This window comes from Sinocyclocheilus anshuiensis, unplaced genomic scaffold (genome assembly GCF_001515605.1).
Source record: "Sinocyclocheilus anshuiensis isolate Anshui unplaced genomic scaffold, SAMN03320099.WGS_v1.1 scaffold676, whole genome shotgun sequence".
In the NCBI taxonomy this organism is placed as follows: domain Eukaryota; kingdom Metazoa; phylum Chordata; class Actinopteri; order Cypriniformes; family Cyprinidae; genus Sinocyclocheilus; species Sinocyclocheilus anshuiensis.
Window position 1 is genome coordinate 2,241,697 of NW_015558579.1, and position 9,368 is coordinate 2,251,064.

General features: G+C 37.6%; 1 protein-coding gene across 2 annotated transcripts in view; it reads left to right on the plus strand.

The window, feature by feature from the left end:
• The window catches only part of LOC107679771 (protein Daple-like), a 66,484-nt gene that overhangs the window by 5,774 nt on the left and 51,342 nt on the right, over positions 1–9,368 (plus strand). The gene's annotated exons all lie outside the window — the stretch shown is intronic.

Consider the following 9,368-nt stretch of genomic DNA (forward strand, 5'->3'; position numbering starts at 1 on the left):
TTGGTTGTTGGACTAGTTGACCCTCCTCACTCATCCATCGTACATACTAGGAATGCATGATTATATTGGTTAAAATAAACAAATGTATCAATAGATATCAGATATATATCAGCCAGTATTAGAAATGTACATTTTTACATTTTTTTTATATAACTTATGCCATCCAAAGCTAAACTTAAAAACATTTTAAATGTTCTGTTTAGCAAATTTCATAATGAATATTCAGTTTCATACTGTATGTACACATGTATGTTCACTAATGGCAGTAAAACTGTTTATTTTAGTGTATTTTAATTTAATAATGTTTTATTTTGAATTTATTTAGATAAAATAGTGAATAATTTTAATATTGGCCATTTACTGACCATAACATGAAAATAATTATTGGATTATTAGTATTAACAAGATTTTAATATCAGATTTTAAAATCATTGTATATATCACACCGATGTGTTTTGTGAACACATTTTTAGAAAGTATTTTATATGGATGTTCATTGGGATAATATAGGAGTGAGAATGGTTTGCAGGAAGGTGAAGGTGGTCTATAAGAGGTTGAAAGTTTTTACGAGAGACTGTAGTTGTAATCATAGTAATTATTGTGAAAAAACAGGGAGACATGAAAGGACAAGGTCTTTCTCAACAACACCATATTAGAGAAAATGTAGCATTGACTCATAATTTCTGGTCTCACAGAAAACAGTTCTCACTCACAATTACTGCTGGAAGGAGGTTTTTATATTGTTGGTTTTGGGAGTTGAAATCTTTTGACTGGTTTGGTTGGTTCTGTGCAGCATCCCACCATCTGAGTAAGCGTTTGCCACATCTGACCCCCTTTTCTCTTGGCAGAGCATCTCAGAAGCATTCCTGCTCAGACCTCACTGCTTTCCATCCCAACTTAGAAAAAGAAGACTGATTGTGTGTCAGTTGCTGGGAATTGACTGGGTTTTCTACTCGCGCTTGTTTACGAAATAAAATGTAGATAAATAATTTGTTCACTCATTTAATTTCTGTAGATTGTTCTTTTTTTCCAAACACTTATAACCAAATATTCTCTACTGGGGTGTAAAAGTTTAGTGTTGGGTCCTAACCAAGTGTGATTCATGTTTGTCATTTATTGTTAGGATACATAGACATGGATAAATACACCTTGGACAATCTTTTATGGCTTATCACTTTATCATGTTAAATATGGTTAGGACACTGTAAATAATGTGGAATATGGGGGAGGGGGCTATCTGTGATGGTTATAGTCCTGTATTTTTGCCCTGCCCTACTTTTGCCATCCAACAGGTCCTTTCTTTGTCCAGTTTTAAATGAACACTCTGCAGTAGGCAGCCGAGATATTAAAATAACTTCTTACTGATTAGTGTTATTATGTATTATGCAAGATTTTGGCAGAGTGTCAGAATGTAGTAATCATCCACAGTGCACACTCCTCCAGTGATGGAAGGCCCCCTTAACCACATATTTGGCTTGGGTGGAGCTCAACTTAGTGTTTTTTTATTGGTCACCCAATGGGCTCAGTAATAAGTAACTGAGAAGTTTGTGTTCATACAGAAGTGCCCTCACCTTGGCATAAAAAGCATTTTTAACCAAGCACTTTAACTAGAAAAGTGGCTCTCAGTCAGATATCTTGAGTCAGCCTGGTAAAACTCAGCTTATTCATTAATATTCTTTGCACTGACTGAATACACACTTTAGGTTGTTTGTGGTGTTTGAAACTGGCCAACAGTCTCAATTTCCTCGTGTAGCTTGTCCAAGACACACACAAAGTGTTCAGTTTCAGTCCAAGAGAAACTGTCCTATGTGACCCCGGAAATGCACTTCAGAAAGGCAACATTTGAGCATCTGATGTGGGTCAGCACTCTGCTGAACAGAACCAGATGTGTTGTTTTATCCCGTGTTAATCGCTCCTCCTGAGACCCACATATGGGGGTCTAGATGGGGGAAGGGTCACTGTAATGTGAGAACTGAAACACTCAGGACCCCCTGAAATGCAGTCCGAAAGACATCAGTGTAATAGCCAAAGGAAATGCTTTTGTCATGCATTGGCTCTCTCGCTTCAAATTAGGCATGTTTGTTTTCTTCTAATGGTTTAGGAGTTGGGTCATTAACTCTTTGTTTAGTATCTTCTCACTTACATCTTTCTAAGCTATAGTGATCCCTCACAGACAACCTGGGCCCCAAGTACATAACACATTGATAAGAAATTAGGTGTCAGCAGTGAATCAGGTGACTCAATGTTATGGTTAGCAGAAGTTTACCATCTACAAATCTATAATTTATTCATTTATTATCCAGAAATATTTACATGGTGACTACATGGCTAGATAAGGAATTTTTGTAATTATAGAATAATTTTTTTATAACTTTTAAATGACAATGAGTGTACAAATATATAAAATTACAAACAATGTAACGTAAACAACAGTGCAATAAATTTGGCATCAGTTGAGGTTGAGACTTGCTGTACTCCTAGCAGTATGTGCACAAGTAATATGCATGTATCTTTTTATCAATACATTTGCATTCAGACGCAACATAGCATCACTTATGCGTCTGCTATGAAAATGTGTTGCCTTACTTGACACATCATTGAAGTACCATATTTGGCTGATAATCAAAAACAACATTTTGTAACACCACAACATAAGGTATGTAATTGTTTGATGCACCAAGTGGAGTTGAAAAGTAATGGTTAGCCTACTTCCAAAAACATTTCGCAAATACTTCTGCTGCACCAGTTTACATGGTTGGGATTGACTTCTGCTACATTTTTTTTCAAATGTGACCTGTGGACACCATTGTTAAAATCATTTTCAAAAACCATCAGTGAGATAGATACCAACACTAGATACTAACACCAACCACACTATTGAATACCAATAATCAATGGCAAATATCTATGCTGTTGCATAATCAAAATCAATATTAGTGACAATATACCATTCATGAATAGAACTAATCAATTTGTTGTCTTCCTCATTCCATCAGTTTGGATTGATTTGCAGAAATAACTGGAGCTTTCTATTTGCGATCAACACAGAAATCTGAGATGAACTGACATTATCTCTTTTTGCAAAGTGTTTTCTCTCTCAGCTATAAACTACATTGTGTCTGAGTGTCAACAGTGGTCCCAACCACTGTGTACAGAAATGGCCCAGAAGGTCAATGAGATAAGTGGGCGGCTGTAGACTGGTCTTTTATGCTCATGTAAACAATGACATACATTTATAAAAGTCGAACAATGTCATACATTTCTAAAAAAGATGTATAAACTGGAAAATGGTTGTTGACATGAAGGGTAAAATAACACGCATTGTCTGAGCATGTTCATGCGGCAGCAGCACAGGAAGTGAGTGTGATAAAGAAGATGCATATGATTTTAGTGATTAATTAGTGGTGTTTGCTAAGACAAGTCTTGCTATTAATACTGCTTGTACTATTTCATCACCCGTAAGCCTGAGTATTAAACTTTGGTGCATTTTTGTTCCACCCTGTTTATGCTAGAAACATGAATGATTGCTGAAATCATGGGGCTTATTAAGGAGAGGTGTGCTTACTGTGCTTCGCCTTAAGATTAAAATTTTTTGCCTGGTGAACAATAAGATTTGCAACCAAATCTCTTAGACTTCCATTAAATGAAAACTGAGCCATGTCAGAACCAGGAACCAATTGCATTGGAGAATAGAGATTGGAAAATTTCCCAAGCAATATGAATACCAGCAAGAATATTTCAAATTGAAAAATCTTCTAGACTGTTTATGTAGTCACATGAAGTACAAAGCATTGGTTGCTTCTCAAGTCAGTGGAAATGCAGGTTCACTTCCAAATCACCCCAACCAGGAGCTGGTACCAGTACCATTTTTGTGGAAAAGGGGTGTCAGAACATCTTGACACTGGCAACCACCCAACACACCCAGGCATTGTGGAGCCAAGTTTTTAGTAAGAAATAAGAAGTATTTTAAACCAGATTTGTCAAGATTGTGGGAATGATTAAAGATGGTCTTAATTGGTTGTCTTTGGACATGTGATCACTCTGTTTCTGGCACATGGACTGCTGCAGCCTGGGTAGATCAAAAACAACATCCTCTTAAGTCTGGATCCCACAGATCAATGATAGGCACTGGAAGGTTTCTAATGACTTGTGATCTAAACTGTAAATATTTGCACACGAGGCGAATGTCTGTCTCGCATTTGGTTATGAAAGAGATTACAGATTACAGATCTCCAGTGCCAAATGCCAATATGATACATTCTCCCAGTTTAGCCTAGATTTAGGTTTAAGCCTAAACCATAACACTGGGTTATTTAATCTACACTGACCTGATTTGCCCTAGTTTTATCAAGGAATTGAGAATGTATAATAATCTGTTCGGACTGTAGGTTGGGGTTCACAGTCCCAGTGTCACACTTTCTGCTCTCCCCAATTAGATTAGCTCTAAAATGACTCTGTGATATCGCAAATGTACATATTGCAATATGCATATCGCTACGGCTTGCAATATTTGGGGCCATGAACAAAAGACAAAGAGAAAATCACTCACTGCTCTTACCTAAATAACTTTTTTAGCTTAAATAATAAAAAGGAAAAATACAACACTGCTTAGTATTTACTCTATGAATTCAATATGATTCAGTGATCAGTGCATATTGAATTCATAGAGTAAATACTAAGCAGTGTTGTATTTTTCCTGTTTATTATTCAGTTCCTAAACTCATGTTAAAATGATTACACTAATGTTAAAATAACATTTTTATGTAATGCTAGAGTAAAACACTACCGTTCACTTTCAGAAGTTGTTGTAGGGGTGCTTTCTTCTCACAAAAAATTAAACATGTATGCTAGTTATATTAGAATCAGAATCAGAATGAGCTTTATTCACCACTTAAGTGTGCGCAAACACAAGGAATTTGTTGTGGTTTTACAGGAGCTCTTGATACATACATACATATATATATATGACACAAGATAGTTATAGAAGTTCACAGAACTGACTCAGCAACAGCTGAGTAAAACTGTTTCATCTGAGCATGTGGCACTTTAAGCATTATCGTATCGCATATCGAATATCGCATTATTTAATGAGTTATCACATATCGCATTTTTCTTCAATATCGCACAGCCCTACTGTTTGCTAACCAGAAAGCATCCCACCACAGAGATCAGGGCTATAGACAGTGGGAACAATGGACCTCTGGGGGATGGGAGTGGTAGTATTTTGGTTCCTCCCTGCCAATTGTCTGGAAAGCAAGTCGTTGTGAGCATGAGCTCCTGTAAGCCGACTCTTCTCAGAGCTAGAACGTGAGATATGTGGCCTTGCCGGGCCCCTGATCTGCCCAGGGCCCGTGCCTAATGAACCGCAAAAATGCATAACATCATGTTAGAACATCCAGCTAAAGCTGTTTTGTTTTAGAATTTTGGATCTAATTGGTTCATTTGAAAATGTTTCACACAGCTCTGGCTAGAGGTCGACCGATAGTGGATTTTGCCGATACCGATAGCTAGGTTGGACCACACTGGCCGGTACCGATTAATTAACCGATAGTTTTAAAATTGATACTGAACAAAAACTAAAATAGTGCTTTATTGACAAAAACAGTACTTAACCATACTAGTAGTAATAGTAAAAAAAAATAATAATAAAATTATAGTAATAGTAAATGTTGAAATTAACACACTCTAACAAGAAACAATGCTTTCATTAATCTTAATGCTACAAATGGACTCTTATTTTAAAGTGTTACCATTTCATTTCAACTGTCATGCTTAAAGACGCACATCTTTAAATATATACACAAAGGCTATAGCATTAAAATTATATACATATGGATATTGTATGTATACTCTCACACTTTAACTGCTTCTATTCTTGAACACTTGATGATTATCTAATCAAAATAAAAGCGCAACGCTGAGTCTAGGAGAACTCACCGGTATCACACACACTCCGGACGCGTCGCGTTCAACTCGAGCAGCGGTCTAAAACAGTTTATTTAATCACCAAAAAAACTATCGGCATGGAGTTTTGTCGATAACCGATAGTTCCAGCAATCAACTATCGGTGCCGATTAATCGGCAAAACCGATACATCTGTCGACCTCTAGCTCTGGCTAAAAGTTTGTCTTAGACAATGACGTGCCAACTGTTTTTGTTTCTGAATTGGGTTTGAGGGCTGCCCCCTTCACCCGCTCTTTTCAGCCAGACTAACAGTCTGAGCATTCCCCGCTGGTCTGTAAGTGGTTGCGTTCCTCAGTTCCACATGTAATATTGTAAACGCAAAACCCCTCTTCACTATTGCTGCATGTACAATCTTCACGGTTTGATTCAGTTTGCTGCCATAGCTGTATAAAAGGATGTGGTTAAGACTCATTCGTAGAATTTGTGAATAACCCTCACGCAAGGCCTGTAAATGAGGACAGTCGTGTGTTGAATTGGCGTTCCTCACACGCTTGGCGGGTTTTTACAGGTTTCACTGTGGCTCTGAAAGAAGGGAGGTGTCTCTTTGAATTATCCTGCTAGCTCTTTGTTCTACTGTTTGCTTGCGTACAGTGGAGATGACATGGCCGTTCCCAGAGGTGTACAGTTTCCCTTTTGCCATATGCGTGAGCAGCCCTAGAGGCATCTTTGACTTACACTGTTTAATTTCTGCATGATATGTTTCACTTCAGTATTTCTCTCAGACACACATGAACATACACTCTCTCTTGTTCATTACCTTTATGTGTGTTTGTCACTGAACACAGGAAACCCCCTCCAGAGACTGGCTGCTGTAGGAAACCCAAAAAGAAAGCCTCCTGGACTGCTTTAAAGCTGGCTTCTTTTCTTTTTCTCATTCTTTTCTACTCATACCCTCTCAAATCCCATATTCTCTGCCTCTCTTTCTTGTCTCTGCCAGCACTGAACAGTTACAAGATACAAAGTACACAAAAAGTGACAAGTCACTCGTTCAATTACTTGCCCAAAGATTTCCAAGCTAGTAGAGAGGAAAATTTGCTACAGCAGACTTTGGCACAGCATGTTTTCACGTGTTTAGTGAGATCATAAGTTCACTCACTGTGCAAAAATATGGAGGCTAGGTTTAGGAAAGACTGTAATATAAAATCCGAATGAGGTAACTCAGGCAAATAGTCATGATTATGCCTTTAAGTCTTTCTGGAAATTTCCTACTTGGAAGTTGTAATTATGATATGATGAGTTAAAGTCTTTTTCACTTGCATTTTTAGTGCTAGTGCAACAAAATGAAGGTATGTGACAAACTGGCTAAATAAGTAGTATTTTCTTCTGGATATTCCTCATCAGCAGTAAACAAAAAGTTAATCATTCTGACAAGTTTTGAACCCTACTTTTTTGTTGCCGTTATACATTTATGCGTCATCATCCTGTTTTTGTTTGTAGACAGTGCTCATTTTATATGATGTTTTTTGCATAAATGAGGTCATGGCTGAGCCTGTATTGTTTTAAGGCAGATCTTTGTTTCTGTGTCTCTATTGTTGGTCCTTGTTTTTGGTCCAGATAACTCCAGACTGAAGGTTTCTCTATTTATTAGCTGCCATATGGAGCAGTTCTAGCCTTCCACGTGTCTTTGACGGACATCTGTTGCTTCCAAATGTGACACATGTAGCAAACATGGTCTCTGTGGGCCTCTGGTCAAAGATCAAGCTGTCTTTAAAAGGTAATGATTGAACCCCCTAACCAAGATCCTCTTGGTCAAGCCAAGAAGTCAAATTTTCCTCCGCTGGGGTGTATTGTTAGTCTAGGCTGCTTGGAGACAGAGATCCCAGCATCTGAACATCTACACTGATTTGGTCCAGCTGCTGTGGTGGTCACTCTACCTCTCTGGAATGGGACAGAAGTGGGGGGAGGTTCCACTAGGCCGCTTTTATTTTATGGAGAATTGGGGGAAAGAGGGAGGTGGTGTGGCACTCTAGGTCAATTAGAGTTGCCAGGGAGTCTGGAATGCCCCTCGCTCTCCCTTCTGTCCCTGCTGTTGCCCTCTGAGTCAATAAGAAGTGAAAGCTGGTGTGTCCACACATACAGAGCCTGTAGGAATTAGGTTTCCATTTCTAAGCCACTTATGTTTTGTACAAGGATTTAAGGGTTTTATTCTGAAGTTCTGTTTTCTTGGGTTTTAAAAAGTTACCTACCTGAATACACCATGTGTGCATTATGCTTTGCTGTTCTTTGTGATCTTACAGTGCTTTGTGGAGGTATCACAAAATGATTTTTGATAACAGGAAGTGGCGACATGGCCTCTGACTGATGTCACATGGCAGCAGTGCTCACCTGGACTCTTGCTCACTTGTTAGCTGCTGATATTAATGCTCTGCTGTTTGGACACTAGTTGATGTCTTGGTCTTTATGTGGTTTCCAGCTTTTATGACTCCCCACATTCTTCCAATAGAAGGTTGAACAGGGACTCAAATTGCACATCCTACATCAGAAACAATGTGACTGGAACAGCCATATTGTGTGTTGGGGGGAAAAGAACTAAAGGTTCAGTTCTAAACATGAAGAACAACAGAATTCCATTGAAATGTCCTTCAGAGGTATACACAAATTACTGGTTATTGGTCAGTGTTAAATTAAAAATGAAACACTGCAAACTAAAAATTAGTTATTTTTAATGGTTCAAGTTGGCATATACTGAATAAAAATATGGAAAAATATGGAAAATAAGATTTTCTGAAGATTACATTTACATGATCAAATTATTAGTGTTTTAACAGATATTAAAAGTTGGCACGAAATGAAAATTCATTTTTTTTTAGATGTTTGTCATACATCTAATTGTGAATGATTCATCCATGTATATGATTTATTTTTTGACCTGGTAATGAAATTATCTTCTAGTAAATATGCCAGACTTCTTTCTGGTGACGTATCTGTTGACAAAAATCTCTAATATTAGCTCATAACCAATATGATACCAAATTGTGCATCCTATCTCATATGGTGTAGTTGCTGCTTAGTTTTAAAACACTTTTACATCAATATATTTATGTCTGTACTAGGGCTGTCAAAATGGCTGAAAAACTAAATTCGAATTTTGTACTTAAATATTGCCAAAATTCGAATTATATTCGAATTTAAAATGCATAATTTCAGTTAGGGTGAAGAAAAGCTTTTGGCTTCTCTCCTGAGACCACAAGAGGGCGCATCATTCAAAGAATAAGATAACGTGACTATCTGCGAAAAAAGTGCAAAATGTTTAAAATAGGGCTGAACGATTAATTGCATTTGCGATAATATCGCGATATGAGAAAACGCGATTTTTCAATCGCAGAGGCTGCGATTACACTCGGTCACGTGACACGCGAGAGTGAAGAGGTGTGTTCTACTTGAAGATCGATCGGTGTATGACA